This window comes from Musa acuminata, chromosome BXJ3-9 (genome assembly GCF_036884655.1).
Source record: "Musa acuminata AAA Group cultivar baxijiao chromosome BXJ3-9, Cavendish_Baxijiao_AAA, whole genome shotgun sequence".
In the NCBI taxonomy this organism is placed as follows: domain Eukaryota; kingdom Viridiplantae; phylum Streptophyta; class Magnoliopsida; order Zingiberales; family Musaceae; genus Musa; species Musa acuminata.
Window position 1 is genome coordinate 16,984,910 of NC_088357.1, and position 17,028 is coordinate 17,001,937.

Below are 17,028 nucleotides of genomic sequence, written 5' to 3' on the forward strand. Positions count from 1 at the left end.
TTACAAGTAAGACTATTATGCTCCTTTTTTAGCAATTTATATTTTCTACTAATAATCTTGCATTCATCAAATAAGTCATGGAAGACATTTAATAACTCATCAAATGATAAATCTGCATCAATTAAATTTGTTACCTCCTCTCCAATGGCCATTAAGGCATAATGAGCAACTTGCTCGGTGATGGACTCCTCTTCTTCGGACGCGCTCGAGTCATCCCACATTGCTTTGAGTACCTTCTTCTTTGATGTTCTCTTCTTAGCTTGGGGACAATCACTTTTGTAGTGTCCCGGCTTTTTGCACTCGTAGCAAATAACTTGGTCCTTTTTGGGTTCAAGTTTATTTTTTGTGTCATTTTTAAACTTGTTTCTCTTAATGAATTTTTTGAATTTCCTTGTTAGAAGTGTCAAGTCATCGTCATAGTCCTCATCACTTGAGTTTTCTCTCAAATGGTCATCTAAAGTTCTAAGTGTCATATCCTTCCTATTTTTTAGAAGGATGTCTTCTTGCTCATGAGCCTTACATGTCATTTCATAGGTCATTAATGACCTGATTAGTTCTTCAAGAGGGAAGTTGTTTAAATCTTTAACCTCTTGAATAGCAGTGACTTTAGGGTCCCAACTCTTAGGAAGGGATCTTACAATCTTATTTACGAGCTCAAACTCCGAAAAACTTTTGCCGAGTCCTTTTAGACCATTGACGACATCCGTGAAACAGGTGTTATGTTGCTTATAGTCTCGCTCGGTTTCATTCGGAAAAGTTCAAAAGAGTGTATCAAAAGATTGATTTTTGACTCTTTCACTCTACTTGTGCTTTCGTGAGTCACTTCGAGTGTATGCCAAATACCAAATGTGGTTTCACAAACTGAAACATGATTTAACTTATTTTTATCAAGCGCACAAAATAAGGCATTCATAGCCTTTGCATTAAGAGCGAAAGTCTTCTTCTCCAATTCATTCCAATCGATCATTGGAAGTGAAGACTTCGAAAATCCATTTTTGACAAGATTCCAAAGTTCAAAATCCATTGAAATAAGGAAGATCCTCATTTGGGTCTTCTAATAGGTGTAGTCCATCCCATTGAACATGGGTGGACGTGTAATAGAATGGCCCTCTTCGTTTCCGGTGTATGCCATCTCTCTTGGGTTTTAATCCGTTTGAGAGTTAACCCCGCTCTGATACCAATTGTTAGGATCAAGAGTACTAAGAGGGGGGGGGGGGGGGGGGGGGGGGTGAATTAGTGCAGCGGAAAACTTTCGACGATTAAAACTGCGTTCGTACGATAAGAGCGATTTCGGTAGAAAAGCCGATTCGTAAATCACTTTAACTTGTGATCAAGCAAGATGCAGTTAAAGCAAGTCTATGAAGGTAGTTTGCAGTTATGATGGAAATTAGAATGTAAGCGTAAACTAAAATATGATGTTCATACGATAAAACTGATTTACGTCTAAACACCGATTCGGAAAATACTGAACTTTGAAACACGATCGTAAATGCGCAGAAGACAGTAAGCTATTGAGGAGGTTTGCAGTAAAGATAATATGCTCAAAGTAAATGCAAACCAGAGAGCACCGTAATTTTAGAGTGGTTCGGTCAATCTTGACCTACATTCACTTCTAGCTTCCTCCACCGACGAGGTCATCGACATCCACTAAAGGCCTTCCTTCAATAGGCAAAGGCCAACCACCCTTTTACAGTTTCACTCCTTTTGACGGGCTTAGGAGACAACCCTTACAAACTTTTCTTTCCTCTCTTGACATATCAAAACTTGGAAGAAAAGAGGAAGGAGAACTTTTAACTCATACAATACTTTTGAGCTCTAAAAATCACAGAATAAGATCAGGATTTCGATGGTTTTTGGTTGCTCTTTCATTACTGAAAGGGTGGGGTATATATAGGCCTCAACCTAGTTTGAATTCCGAGCTCAAAACTGTCAATTCCCAGAATATCAGGGTCTGGTGATTGCACTGCCTGACTTGGGCGATTGCACCGCTTGGTAGAGCTCGGAGACTGAGTCTCTGGGCGGTGCCACCGCTTGTCAGGGCGGTTGCACCGCTTGGCAGAGCTTGGAGACTGAGCCTCTGGGCGGTGCCACCGCTTGACAGGGGTGGTTGCACCGCCCAGTCTCGCTCGGAGATTGAGCCTTGGCGGTGCCACCGCTTGTCAAGGGCATTTGCACCGCCCTGTCTCGCTCGGAGACTGAGCCCAAGCGGTGCCACCGCCTGCCTGGGGTGGTTGCACCGCCTAGCTTTCCTGGGACACCCTTTCCTGGGCGGTGCCACCGTCGACCCTGGTGGTGCCACCGCCTGGCAGGAATTCTGGTTTGAATGGGTTGATCCATTCGGCCCAATTTGGGTCTGTCAAGGGCCCAATTGCCTCCATATTAAGTTAATGGGATGTGAAGGGCGGTTGCATCGTCCAGTCTCACTCGAAGACTGAGCCCAAGCGGTGCCACCGCCTGCCTGGGGCGGTTGCACCTCTCAGCTTTCCTGGGACACCCTTTCTTGGGCGGTGCCACCGCCGACCCTGGCGGTGCCACCGCTTGGCAGGAATTCTGGTCCGAATGGGTTGATCCATTCAGCCCAATTTGGGTCTGTCAAGGGCCCAATTGCCCCCAGATTAAGTTAATGGGATCACCTCCCATTCCTAACTTAATCTACATGCTAACTACGACATTTCTTAAGACATTTACTACAACTTGCTCCGGTGCGTCAATCGCTTCTTCCAGCGAACTTCCAACGAACTTCCGTCGATCAGCCGATGAACCCTCGGTGATGCTCCTGCGGACTTCCAACAAACTCTTGGACTTGCGACGATCCACTTGGCGAGTTCCGACGAGCTTCTTTGGCAAGCTCCTGGACTTCTCGGATTTGTTCCCGTAGAACCTCCGACGACCGTCCGAACTTCCGTCGAATTCTCGAACCCCCAACGTGATCATAGTCTTGACTCCGGTGCAACTCCTGCTGCATGTCTTACTTTTATCGTAGTTAATCCTGCACATCATCAAAATCCGAGATTCAACACTTCCAACTGGTTTGCCCTCTCTTAGTGATATCCAACATTGATTTCATTCCAATTACTATATTTTCCGACCTTGCTAATTATCGTATATCATCAAAAGAACATACTAAATTATAAAGACAAAAATAGAGTTTATTATCTAAAGATTGATTGAAGAATCACTTAGTTCTTGTGTCGTGCTCTCTCATTTAACACCTAAAAATGTTGGATCATGTAGGATGTGCATTGATAGAAGGGTAGTAAATAAAAGAACAATAAAGTATGGATTTTTAATCTCTTGTCTTGATGACATGTTTAACATGCTTGTGGATATTAAGGTAATTTTAAAAATTAACTTTTATAGTGGTTATCATCATATTAGACTAGTTGATGAATAAATGATGATGTTTAAAGTTAAAAGTGGTTATACTAATACTTTGTCATTTGGGTATTCCAATGCCCCTAGTATTTTTATGATATTGAGGACTCAAGTCTTAAAGCGATTCATGGGAAATATATTGTTTATTTCGATAATATCTTGGTATATAGCCAAGATAAATTACATAGTCTAGAACACTTAAACAATGTGTTCAAGGTGCTCCAAGATAACCAATTGTACATCAATCTCAAAAAATTTTATTTCATGATTAATAAAGTTATATTTTTAGGCTATATGGTGAGTGCAGGTGGGTTATAAATGGATGAGGAAAAGGTAAAGACTATTCTTGATTGGCCTACACCTGATAGTTTCACTTATATTCGAAGCTTTCATGACTTAGCATCATTTTATCAATGATTCATTAAAAATCTTAGCACCATTGCTCCCACGGTGCATGTTTTGAAGAACAAAGAGTTTATATAGACTAACAAAACTAAAGAAATTTTAAATTATTGAAGAAAAGATTTATGGAAACACCAATATTAATATTGTTCGACTTCTCTAAGACTTTTCAAATGGAGTATGATGTTTCTAGCATACTTTTTCGAGACTTTTCAAATGGAGTATGATGTTACTAGCATTGGAATAAGGGTTATTCTAGTGCAAGAAGAGAGAGCAATTGTTTATTTCAATAATAGACTAAGTAATGTCATATTGAAATATTCAACGAATGACAAAGAATTATGTGGTAGTTCAAGCCTTGTGGCATTGAAAAGGTTATCTTATTGGAGTAGAGTTGGTTCTTTATTCAAACCATCAAGCTTTAAATTTTTCAAGACACAAAAAAAATTAATACTCAATATGTATGATGGGTTATTTACTTGAAAATAAAATTCAGTTTTGTACTGAATCACAAGGCTAGTTTATCTAACATGGTTGGCTAATGCCTTGAGCAAGAAGTACAGCTTGCTAATCACTCTTATCAGATTGTTTGGTAATAAAATTATGAAGCTTACCCTTTCTTCTCTAAAGTCTTAAGAGTTGCATGAGAAAAAAAAATGGTGATTGCACACTTATAAATGACTATCTTTTCAAAGAAAATTAACTTTGTTTACTAGAAGGTTCTTTACGAATATTATTTATAAGAGAATTGCATGATAATGAGTTAATGGACATTTTGGGTGAGACAAAATATAAGCATTTACTAAAGAAATATACTTTTGGCTTAACATGAAATGGGCTATTGCTAGATTTATGTAAAGATGTTATATTTGTTAAAAAGCCAGAGGAGTGCAAAATACTGATTTATACCAGTCCTACGTTTAATGCTCTTTCAGAGGATGTCTCAATGGATTTTGTTCTTAGTTTGCTTAGAGCATAGCATGGGCATGATTGTATTTTGGTAGTTGTTAATATATTCTCAAAGAGGCTCACTTCCTATCTTGTAAAAATTGTCTAGATGCCTCGTATGTGACCAATTTATTCGTCAAAGAAGTGATTTTACATGGAGTCCCAAGATCCACTACTTTGGAAACTTTTGGGTACTAAACTGTAATGTTCTAGTACCTATTATCCATAAACAAATAACCAAATCAAGATGATAAATTGCTCTCTTGGGAATTTATTGAGAAACTTGATTAGTGAGTATCCTAAAAGATGGGAGTTCATTCTTTTTTGGAGCTAAGGATCCTAGAAATTCTAGACTTAGTCTCACTTAAGACTATTCATGATAAAGTTAATGAACAATTGAGGCATACTTTCCAACTCTACAAGTCAAATGCAGATTTGAATATGAGGCATAAAGAGTTTGAAAAAAGTGATCTCGTCATGGTTTATCTTTGAAAAGAAAAATTTTCTTTATTTAAACGATCGAGTTGCAAAAAAACTCGAGCCCAATGCTTACCTCTTGGAGCTACCGAATGATTTGGCAATCAGTTCAGTTGTTAATGTTTGTGACTTGAGTCCTATCTATAGGGACGAGGACAATATTATCATAAAACTGAATGAATTTACTCCCAAGTCTATAAGCTCTATCGAAGAAATCATTGACATATTGAATGTTCAAAATATTATAATAAGGCACGACACTTATGTTCGGTATATCATTTCAATGGAAAACCCAGTTTTGAAGATGTATGGATTTTAGCTCAAAAACTTAAGAAGATAGATGAGGCACTTTTGGAAGGAGTTGACTATAAATTTTAAATCAAATTTTTTCCAAGCCAAAGAGAATGATGTAGGAGCATAATTTAATTTTAGAATATTGTTAATTAATTATATTTTAAAGTCTTATTGTTATATATTTTTTAATTTTTATGATCACTTTATTGCTTTCATTAAGAGTCTTGTAGTAAGTAGTGTGTTGAATACCTAGGAATATATTCTTTTTGGTTGATATATGTTTATTATTAGTGTAAAAACTCAAAGGGCCTCCTTTCTTATACTTTCCATTGATTGAAATAAAGGAAGATAGTTTTGGATGGTCTTTTAGAAAAATCTACAAATGCTTCTTGACAAGTTTCGCTTGGATTGAATCTTTCTATCAACTATTGGCTTAGTCATATTGAGTAGCATCTACAATTAGCAACATCGAGTGGCATCCCTTATCTCCAATGAGAAGCATCTCGGAACATATCTTATTTAGTCGAAATCTCTATATTTTGATTAAATTCATAAGCGTTGGGCTTCTTGATTCAAATCGATTTTTGTTTATGCTTAATGGTAGGAGAGGTGTTCTACCAAGACTACAACATCCATTATTTAATTTGTAACTCTTTGCGTTCAAAATCGCATGCACTTCGGTATAACTAACAAAGTATTTATGTTGAGGCTGATGATATTAACTTTGTGGACATTCTATCTAAGAACAAGGAATCTCCATGTCAACTTAATAATTTATCTTGATGTATTCTTGATCTCTTTTTTTTTTTTTTTTTTTGTGAGGTGTGAATTTTTTTATTTATTCTGTGAGAAAAATCAGACGGATAGCAAGATTTGCTTGTTTAACCCGATATTCTATCAAGTGTTAATCTATCAAGCACCAGATGTATTATACTCCTTTCGTAAAAGTCTTTGCTGCTTTCATGAAAAAGAAAAGAAAAACACTCCTTGTATCAGGCTGAAGCTCCAACATACAAATAAAAAAACACAAACCCTCCAAAGACGTACTTTGGCATAATTATTATTATTTTTAATAAATGAGTCAATTTGTGACATGAAAATGAATATAGAATTGGTAGGTACGCTAAGAGATTCAACTTCAACCGTAAAATGAATCTACTAGGTTGATAAGTATTTTAGGAGAGTTAAAGAGATTCAAATTGCTTGAAAGATTAAAAATAAAAATTTAAGTGGGAGGAGGATTTATTTATTAGTGAACTAAAATTTATTTATATAAATATATGTAATTCAAATATATATATATATATATATATATATATATATATATATATATATATATATATATATATATATATATATATATATATATATATATATATATATATATATATATATATATATTATCACACCAGATTTGCGATATGATTTTATAAAGATCAAAGTCCTTTATATTCATAATACACGATCCTCAACAACAACATCATCTTGAATCATGATTCATGGAGGGGGAGGTTATCGGTGCGACATGAACTTGATGTGCCAAATAATAATCAGGTTTTGTAGTAGAGATACGAGTTTGATTCCATCAAGTTGGTTCAATTTATTGCGAGGTAAAAAGATCCAACTCATTAAGGACATGATTGATTAGGAAAAATTAAATTAAACTCAACACCACCCCTCGTGTCTGGCTCAAACAAAATAATGATGGAGACTCAAAAAGTGTTTGGATCATTGGAATAAAATTGGATAACTTGCACATATTGTTGGATCAAAACTAAAAAGATGAAAAACACAAGGTTAACTAGTTTGATCAAATTAATTTATTTACTAACAACATCAACAACATATGATATATGAAGATTATTAAAATCCAATTTAATTTTATAAGAGGAGGAAGATTCGGTTTGTTCGAGTCGTTCCTTGTAAAAAAAAAGGATGGTAGCAATGTGATAAGCTGGAATCTAACGTCAACCATTAAGCCACTATATGCATGTAGCCCTTCGTCTCCGAAGGTAGCACAGATTTATATTATTTATACAAGATAGATAATAATAATAAAAGAAGAAGAAAAGCACGTTAAACTTAAACCAATCTGTGGTTTGGATATCAACACTTTTAAACCAAAAAAAAAAAAAGTTATGGTTATTCACCCTTGTGAAGATTAGTAGTAGATTTAGAATTCTTAGCAAGATTGTGGATTGGTTGGTGGTGCATTCGCGAGTATCTTCTCTATACAAATATGTCCACGTGAGAAAATTTATATTCGGTGAAAACACTCCAATGTATTTATTATGCCTAAGGAGATTTAACATTTGTCATTTCGGACAATGTATCTTTAATTATTTATAAATCTTTAATTAACCTCCGCTTCAATCTATCCAATGGTAGTAGGGTGTATAACCATTATTATTAAATATTTTATTTAATAATAATATAACCGTTCTCATTAAGTTCATCATTCATTATAATCAATTTTATTGATTTAAATATTTTAGTTTTTCATTCTAAATAAACTATTATTATTAAATATTTTATTTAATATTATTAAAATTCTTCATTATGGTCCAAACGTTACAAATTTGAATTAATTTTTGAACATTATGAGTTGGTGATAATAAATATTCTTGATGGGAGAATATCTATATAAACAAGGATTTTGGTCTCTAAGCTCTACATCTCTTGAAGTCTAAAGGATTTTCAACACCATCTAAAGCAAAAGTTCTGAGCCTAGAAGTGCCAAAGTTCAAGAAGAAATTGTTGCTAAAATTCTTAACAACAATGGCTAGAGGCGTTAGGATCAAGAGCACTAAGAGGGGGGGGGTGGTGAATTAGTACAGTGGAAAACTTTCGACGATTTAAAACGACGTTCGTACGATAAAAACGATTTCGATAAGAAAGCCGATTCGGAAATCACTTTAACTTGTGATCAAGCGAGATGCAGTTAAAGTAAAGATATAAAGGCAGTTTGCAGTTAAGATAGATAACAGAATGTAATTACAAACCGAAATACGACGTTCATACGATAAAAGCGATTTCGGTATGAAAGCCGATTCGGAAGTTGCTTTAACTTAGATTAGGGGAAGTGCAGTTAAAGTAAAGCTATGGAGGCAGTTTGCAGTTAAGATAGAGAACAGAAAGTAAATGCAAACCAAGATTTAGAGTGGTTCGGTCAATCTTGACCTACATCCACTTTTGGCTTCCTCCTCCGATGAGGTCACCGATGTCTACTAGAGGCCTTCCTTCAATAGGCGAAGGCCAACTACCCTTTTACAATTCCACTCCTTTTGACGGGCTTAGGAGACAACCCTTACAAACTTTTCTCTCATCTCTTGAAAGATCAAAACTTGGAAGAAAATAGGGAGGAGAACTTCTAGCCTTTACAACACTCTTGAGCTCTAAAAATTATAGAGTAAGATTGGATTTTCGGTGCCTTTTGGTTGCCCTTTCATGCAAGAAAGGGTGGGGTATATATAGGCTCCAAACTGGTTTGAATTTGGAGCTAAAAAATGTCTTTTCCCGAATTTTCAGGGTCCTAGCGGTACTACCTCCTGACTGGGGTGGTACAACCACTTGGCAGCTTTGAGATTGAGCCTCTGGGCGGTGCCACCGCCTGATAGGGGTGGTTGCACCGCCCAGTCTCGCTCAGAGACTGAGCCTAGGCGGTGCCACCACCTGATTGGGGCGGTTGCACCGCCTAGTCTCGCTCGGAGATTGAGCCCAGGCGGTGCCACCGCCTAACCTGGGCGGTTGCACCGCCCAGCTTTCTTGGGAGACTATCTCCTGGGCGGTGCCACCACCTAGCAGGAATTTTGGTCCAAATGAGTTGATCCATTCGACCCAATTTGGGTCTATCAAGGGCCCAATTGCCCCCACATTAAGTTAATGGGATCACCTCCTATTCCTAACTTAATCAATATGCTAACTATGATATTTCTTAAGACATTTACTGCAACTTGCTCCGGTGTGTCAATCGCTTCTTCCAGCGAGCTTCCGGCGAACTTCCGGCGAACATCTGACGAACCTTCAATAATGCTCCGGTAGACTTCCGGCAAACTCCTGGACTTGCAACGATCCACTTGGCAAGTTCCGATGAGCTTCTTTGGCAAGCTCCTGGACTTCTCGGATTTGTTCCCGTAGAACCTCCGACAATCGTCCGAACTTCCGTCGAACTCTCGAACCCTCAATGTGATCATGGTCTTGACTCCGGCGCAGCTTCTGCTGCATGTCTTACTTCCATCGTAGTTAATCCTACACATGTAAAACAAAACTTCAATCGAGACAATTAATCCTAAGCAAATAACCAAGTTGTTCGACATGTCATTGGTCCCTCGACGCTTTGTCTGATTCTTCGGCACATCATCCTCTCCTGCGGCCTATTGCCCAATCGACCAGTTGACTCCGTAACTTCGATATCCTTGGCATAATACCCGCTCTTCTTGGCCCGATGCCAGAGTCCATGGCCCGATGCCTTTTGTCGATACGTCGACCGATCCACCGGCCCGACGACTAATCTTCTGACATGTTCCTCCGGCCCAACATAATTTTTCCTGCTTTAATTGTCTCATCTTGATCGAAGCATCCTGCGTCACTCAAAACACAGATTAAATCATAAACATATATCAAGTAGTTTCATCATCAAAATACGAGATTCAATAATCTCCCCCTTTTTGATGATGACAATCACTTAATGACGGAGTTAACCTTAACTCCCAGAATTTAAACAAACTCCCCCTATCAATATGTCATATTGATAGAAACTCTTGGATTTAAAAATCCAAGCAACATGTCATTATAAACTTATGCATAACATGTCATGTCATCAATATACTTCTCCCCCTTTGTCATCAACAAAAAAGAGAAGTACAACTATTCTTGTGTTTGTGATATAAGTTCAACTCATTGCATGAAAAACATAATATCAGGTTTTATCATCATGCAATTTTGAAGCTAGAAAATTTACCAAGTGTTACATCATGCTTAGAACATTCAAGCTATCAAGTTTTAGATATGCAAGTTTTACAACATACAAGATAGCACTTTTGCTTCTTTTGAGATAGCAACTTCTACATCATTCAAGCTAGCTAATTAGAGATGTTCAAGAAGGCAACTCTTGCATCTTGAAATATGCAAGTTGCAAGCTAGCAAATTTTTGCTTCCTTTGCAATGTTTAAGCTCGCAATTTTGCTTTCGTTGCAAAGTGCAAGTTTAGCATATTTAGCTTTTCTTGAGATAGTAACTATTTGCTTCTCTTTAGACTACAAGCTAGTAATTTTTACGATATGCAAGTTTTACTACATACAAGCTAGCTTTTTATCACAACATATAAGCACAAAAGCATAGCAAGATTCTTAAGTTCAATTATGGCAATTCAACACTTGCTTCTTGTGCAAGATTGCACTTTGCTTTTCTTTGCATGTTCTGACTAGCAAAAGCTTTCTCCCTTTTATTTTTATCAAAAAGAAGGGAAGAGTACAAGCTAGCTAGCATTTTCCTTAAGCTAGCAATCATTCTCCCCTTATGTCATTGCCGAAAAGAAGGAGAGGAACCAATGATTTAGACTTTTACATAAACTATGAATTTGCGTCAATTAATATTTCAATCATCACATGATATATACAAGACAACAATGCAAAGAAATCATGTCATGAAAGACATCAATTGTTAAACATGATATGATAATAGTCTCAAAATTTTCAATTTGCGATACATGTGATACATTGCGATACACTAAAAAATTTAATGTGATGCTTTTAAGGATATCAACCTATTTTTGATACAAAGCATGGCAAGAGCAATTATATTGTAAGTTTTCTAAGTTTTATATGTTTTGCTTCTTTCGAGATAGCAATTCTTTGCTTCTCTTTATATTACAAGATTTGCAATTCATTGGTAGTGTTCATGATAGCAAATTCTTTCAATGAAATGATCGAGCTAGCAAATTTTCCTTCCTTTGAAATATGTAGGCTAGTAAACTAACTCCCCCTTTATCATTATCGAAAAGAAGGGAGAAATCAATGGCTAAAAAATTTAATCATTATACAAGCCATATTACAAAATCATGTCATGATATCAAGAAAATTCAAGAAAGACATGATTCATTTGACAAATCTTTTTAATAGAGCAAAAGAATTATACAACCATGGATCATGATTAAAATATATCAATATCATAGATCAAGTGATTCATCATAAAGCAAATCAATTTTCAATCATCATATAAGGCATTTAAAGAATTTTTGAAACATAGGAGAATGATTAATTTAAGCATGTAATGTTTCAATCAAATTCAAGTCATGAATACTAATACTTTCATATCGTGAGTATCAATTCATGAATACCAAAAGATACTATTTGTGATTCTAATTTTGCAAGATCAAGATTATGATTTAGATAAAACTCATTCAAGTCAAATCGTTAACTTGAAACTCATAATCAAGTCATCAAAATCAATTTCGAGATTCATAAAATATCATGAAATCATTAATCTCGATCAGATGGGAAAGACATTTTTTAAGTGATTCTTTTTCATCTAAGCATGCCTTAGTCTTTATATGCCAAATCAAGATAAGCATGAAGGTTCAAAACATAAAGGCAAAATCTTATAACACAACTCATCAAGCAAGATTTTAAACATCTATTTTCAAGCCATATAAAGAGTAAGTCAAGGATTCAATTATCTCATGTCATGAATTCCAACAGGCATCTCAAATTATCAACATCACATTAAAAAGATATTTCAAAAAGATATATCGATAAGTGATTCATTTGTATCATTTCATTCATTCGAAAGATTCTCCTCTTTGGTAAATAAATCTAGGAGAACAAAATGAATTACGGGAGATGTAACATGATTGAAGCATTGAACATGATTCCTATTTAAAATGTGTCTCATGTCATAAGTATGAATCAAGCATTTGTGAAATCCGAAATCATCCTCAAAGTCACATTCAATAAATTCATACATGACAAGCATAGGTTTATTGAAAAGACGATAAGATAGAGGATCGCATTTTGTTTTTATAAATTTCTATTCATGTGATTTGCTTCTTGTAAGCATGTCTTTACCTTTAATAAAACAAGTGTCAACATTTAAGACGGAAAGGTAAAAAACAAATCATCAAGCATGACTCTATGATAGCATCCTTTTAATATCTTGATATTCATCATCAAGTATGATTTAAAAAAATATGTTAAAGAGAAATCATTAAGACCAAATGCATGATACACTCATTTATTTTCAAAATATTCATCATGTTTATTTTTAAAATATTCATCATGTTTATTTTCAGGAGATTCACAAGATTGGTAAAATAAATTCATTAATCTCAATAGGATAGAAAATTCATTTTCATTTTATACAATTGATTTCATGTGAGGGTATTTAAGTCTTTTGTGAAAACATGTATCATCATTTAAAATCGAAACATAAGTTTCGTCATGAAGCCGTCAAGACCAAACACATCATGATATCACATCTATCATAAAAAGATTATCAAGAAATTCATACATAGATGTACATGCACTATGTCATCTTAATATGTCATGAGAATATTATCTTAATTCGTCATAAAAACGATTAGACCAAAAACATGTTAATCTAAAATGAGAGTTTCAAATCAACATTTACTTCAAAAACTTATGCATGACATAAAATCATCAAGATACACATGCATGGATTAATCCTAAGCATTATCACATATCATATAATTATCATCCCTAATGTTGCATATATCATTCAACATTTCAAAACATAACATGCATGAAACCTTAGCAATATACTTTTCATGATCAAAATTTTAATTTTTCAATGATGCTAAAAGGAAAAACATGATATAATTTTTAAAAAATAATTTTTTATTTCCTATTCCTACAATCTAAATTAAGCACTCATGAAAAACTTCAAGTAATTTCAAAATAATTCAAGAGAGTTGAGTTACTTACCTTATAGTCAAAGCCCGTCAAAGCCCAATTCGTTGTTTCACCTTTGTAAGTTCTTGATTCATCCTTGGTTGCCTTCCTCTTCTTTGGCCTCTTCCTCCGTTCAAGTTCGTTGTTTATTTTAGATTTTTGTTTAATAAACTTATTAAGATTTAGTGTTCGAAGTTCAAGTTCATCATTGACCTCATCACTTGAGTCATCGCTCAAGTGGTATTCATTTGTCCGGAGTTTCAAATCATTACTATTCTTTGGAAGGTGATTCAAGTGCTCATCGGGTTCAAAATGTTCCAAAAGTATCACTTCATTGGTCATTAATGACCCGATTAATTCTTCTAATGGAAAATTATTTAAATTTTTTATCCCTTGTATTGCGGTTATTTTAGGATCCCACATTTTTCGAAGGGATCTTAAGATCTTGCTTACGAGATCAAAATTCAAAAAAGATTTACCAAGAACTCTTAGATTATTGACAACATCCGTGAAACGGGTGTACATGTCGCCTGTAGTCTCACTTGGTTGTATTCGAAAAAGCTCAAAATCATGCAATAAAATATTAACTTTCGAGTCTTTGACTCTACTAGTTCCCTCGTGCGTGATTTCAAGTGTTCGCTAAATATCAAAAGCTGTTTCGCACGTAGAAATCCGATTGAACTCATTTTTGTTCAAAGCGCAAAATAAGGCATTCATAGCCTTTGTGTTCAAAGAAAAATACTTCTTCTCCAAATCCGACCATTCATTCATCGGTTTAGAGGGAAGTTGAAAATCATTTTCAATAATGTTCCATAAATCCAAATTTATAGAAATCAAGAAAACTCTTATTCGAGTTTTTCAATAAGTGTAGTCCAATCCGTTAAACAACGGTGGACGAACAACCGATAAGCCCTCTTGAAAGCCATGAAAAGTCATTTCTCTCGGGTGTAAATCCAAAATGAGAAATACTGGGCTCTGATACCAATTGTTAGGATCAAGAGCACTAAGAGGGGGGGGGGGGGTGAATTAGTGCAGTAGAAAACTTTCGACGATTTAAAATGACGTTCGTACGATAAAAATGATTTCTGTAAGAAAGCCAATTCGGAAATCACTTTAACTTGTGATCAAGCGAGATGCAGTTAAAATAAAGATATAAAGGTAGTTTGCAGTTAAGATAGAGAATAAAATGTAATTGTAAACCGAAATACGACGTTCGTACGATAAAAGCGATTTCGGTATGAAAGCCGATTCGGAAGTTGCTTTAACTTAGATTAGGGGAAGTGCAGTTAAAGTAAAGCTATGGAGGCAGTTTGCAATTAAGATAGAGAATAGAAAGTAAATGCAAATCGAGATTTAAAGTGGTTCAGTTAATCTTGACCTACATCCACTTTTGGCTTCCTCCTCCAATGAGGTCACTGACGTCCACTAGAGGCCTTCTTTCAATAGGCGAAGGCCAACCACCTTTTTATAGTTTCACTCCTTTTGACAAGCTGAGGAGACAACCCTTACAAACTTTTCTCTCCTCTCTTGAAAGATCAAAACTTGGAAGAAAAGAGGGGGGAGAACTTTTAGCCTTTACAACACTTTTGAGCTCTAAAAATCATAGAGTAAGAATGGATTTTCGGTGCCTTTTGGTTGCCCTTTCATGCAGGAAAGGGTGGAGTATATATAGGCTCCAAACTGGTTTGAATTTGAAGCTCAAAAATGTCTTTTCCCGAATTTCCAAGGTCCTGGCGGTACTACCTCCTGACTAGGGTGGTACAACCGCCTAGCAGCTCGGTGACTAAGCCTCTGGGCAGTGCCACCGCCTGACAGGGGTGGTTGCACCGCCTAGTCTCACTCGAAGACTGAGCCTAGGCGGTGCCACCACCTGACTAGGGCAGTTGCACCGCCCAGTCTCGCTCGGAGACTGAGCCCAGGCGGTGCCACCGCCTAACCTAGGCAGTTGCACCGCCCAGCTTTCCTGGGAGACTATCTCCTGGGTGGTGCCACCGCCTAGCAGGAATTCTGGTCCGAATGAATTGATCCATTTGGCCCAATTTGGGTCTATCAAGGGCCCAATTGCCCCCAGATTAAGTTAATGGGATCACCTCCCATTCCTAATTTAATCTACATGCTAACTACGATATTTCCTAAAATATTTACTACAACTTGCTCCAGTGCGTCAATCGCTTCTTCCGGCGAGCTTCCGACGAACTTCCGGCGAACATCCAACGAACCTTCAGCGATGCTCCGGCGGACTTCCGGCAAACTCCTGGACTTGCAATGATCCACTTGGCTAGTTCCGATGAGCCTCTTTGGCAAGCTCCTGGACTTCTCGGATTTGTTCCCGTAGAACCTCCAACGACCGTCCAGACTTCCATCGAACTCTCGAACCCTCAACGTGATCATGGTCTTTACTTCGGTGTAACTTCTGCAGCACGTCTTACTTCCATCGTAGTTAATCCTGCACATGTAAAATAAAACTTCGATTGAGACAATTAATCCTAAGCAATTAACCAAGTTGTTCGGCATGTCATTGGTCCCTCGACGCTTCATCTAATTCTTCGGCGCATCGTCCTCTCCTGTGGCCTATTGCCTAATCGACCAGTTGACTCCGCAACTCCAATATCCTTGGCACAATACCCGCTCTTCTTGGCTCGATGCTTGAGTCCACGGCCCAAAGCCTTCTGTCGATACGTCGACCGATCCACCGACCCAACGTCCAATCTTCTGACATATTCCTCCGACCCAAAATAATTTTTCCTACTTTAATTGTCTCATCCTGATCGAAGCATCCTATGTCACTCAAAACGCAGATTAAATCATAAACATATATCAAGTGGTTTCATCATCAAAATACGAGATTCAACGAGAGGTACGCTATTTCGTTTCCGTATTAGTTTTATTGTGTTTCTATTATAATAATTTAGAAACATATTTTAGTATCAAAAATATCTAACATTTGGTATCATAGCCCTTTGACCTCTGCCTTGATATAAAAGAGTTTTCATTTTATATACCATGAATATTGCTTTATTTTGGTTTCTTTTTTCAACTTCTTAATATATTTTATGTTGAAAATCATGAGAATATAAATTTTAAATATTTAGAGTTAGTAAAATGCTTTGTATGCATATTTGGTTATATTGATTTATACTGATGAGTCCATTTTGTATGTCTAAAATGTCTAGTGGTCCATATAATCTTAATTAATTAAGAATTAGCTACAACATTCTTAATTAATTAAAATTATATATAAAGTTAAAATAAGGATCACATAATTAATCAGACATCATATTATGACCGATTATATTTAATATAATAATTATTATCCCATAAGATCTTTTATTATATTTAATATAATAAATCAGGGTAAAATATCATAGTATTTTCATAATTTACCCACAGGGATTACGAATTAAAATATAATTTGATAGTTTTATCATAAAGACCATTTAAATCTATTTGAATTAAGAATTTAGCTCATAGACAATTTTTATATCATGAGATTCATATTTTTTGGCATGTTTTACATTGGTAAAACATGCAATTTAAACTATTAAGCTTCAAATTTTAACATAAGCATGTTTGATTTTATGCAGTCTTTCAAACCGTTAATTTCTCTGATATTCGATGTGACATT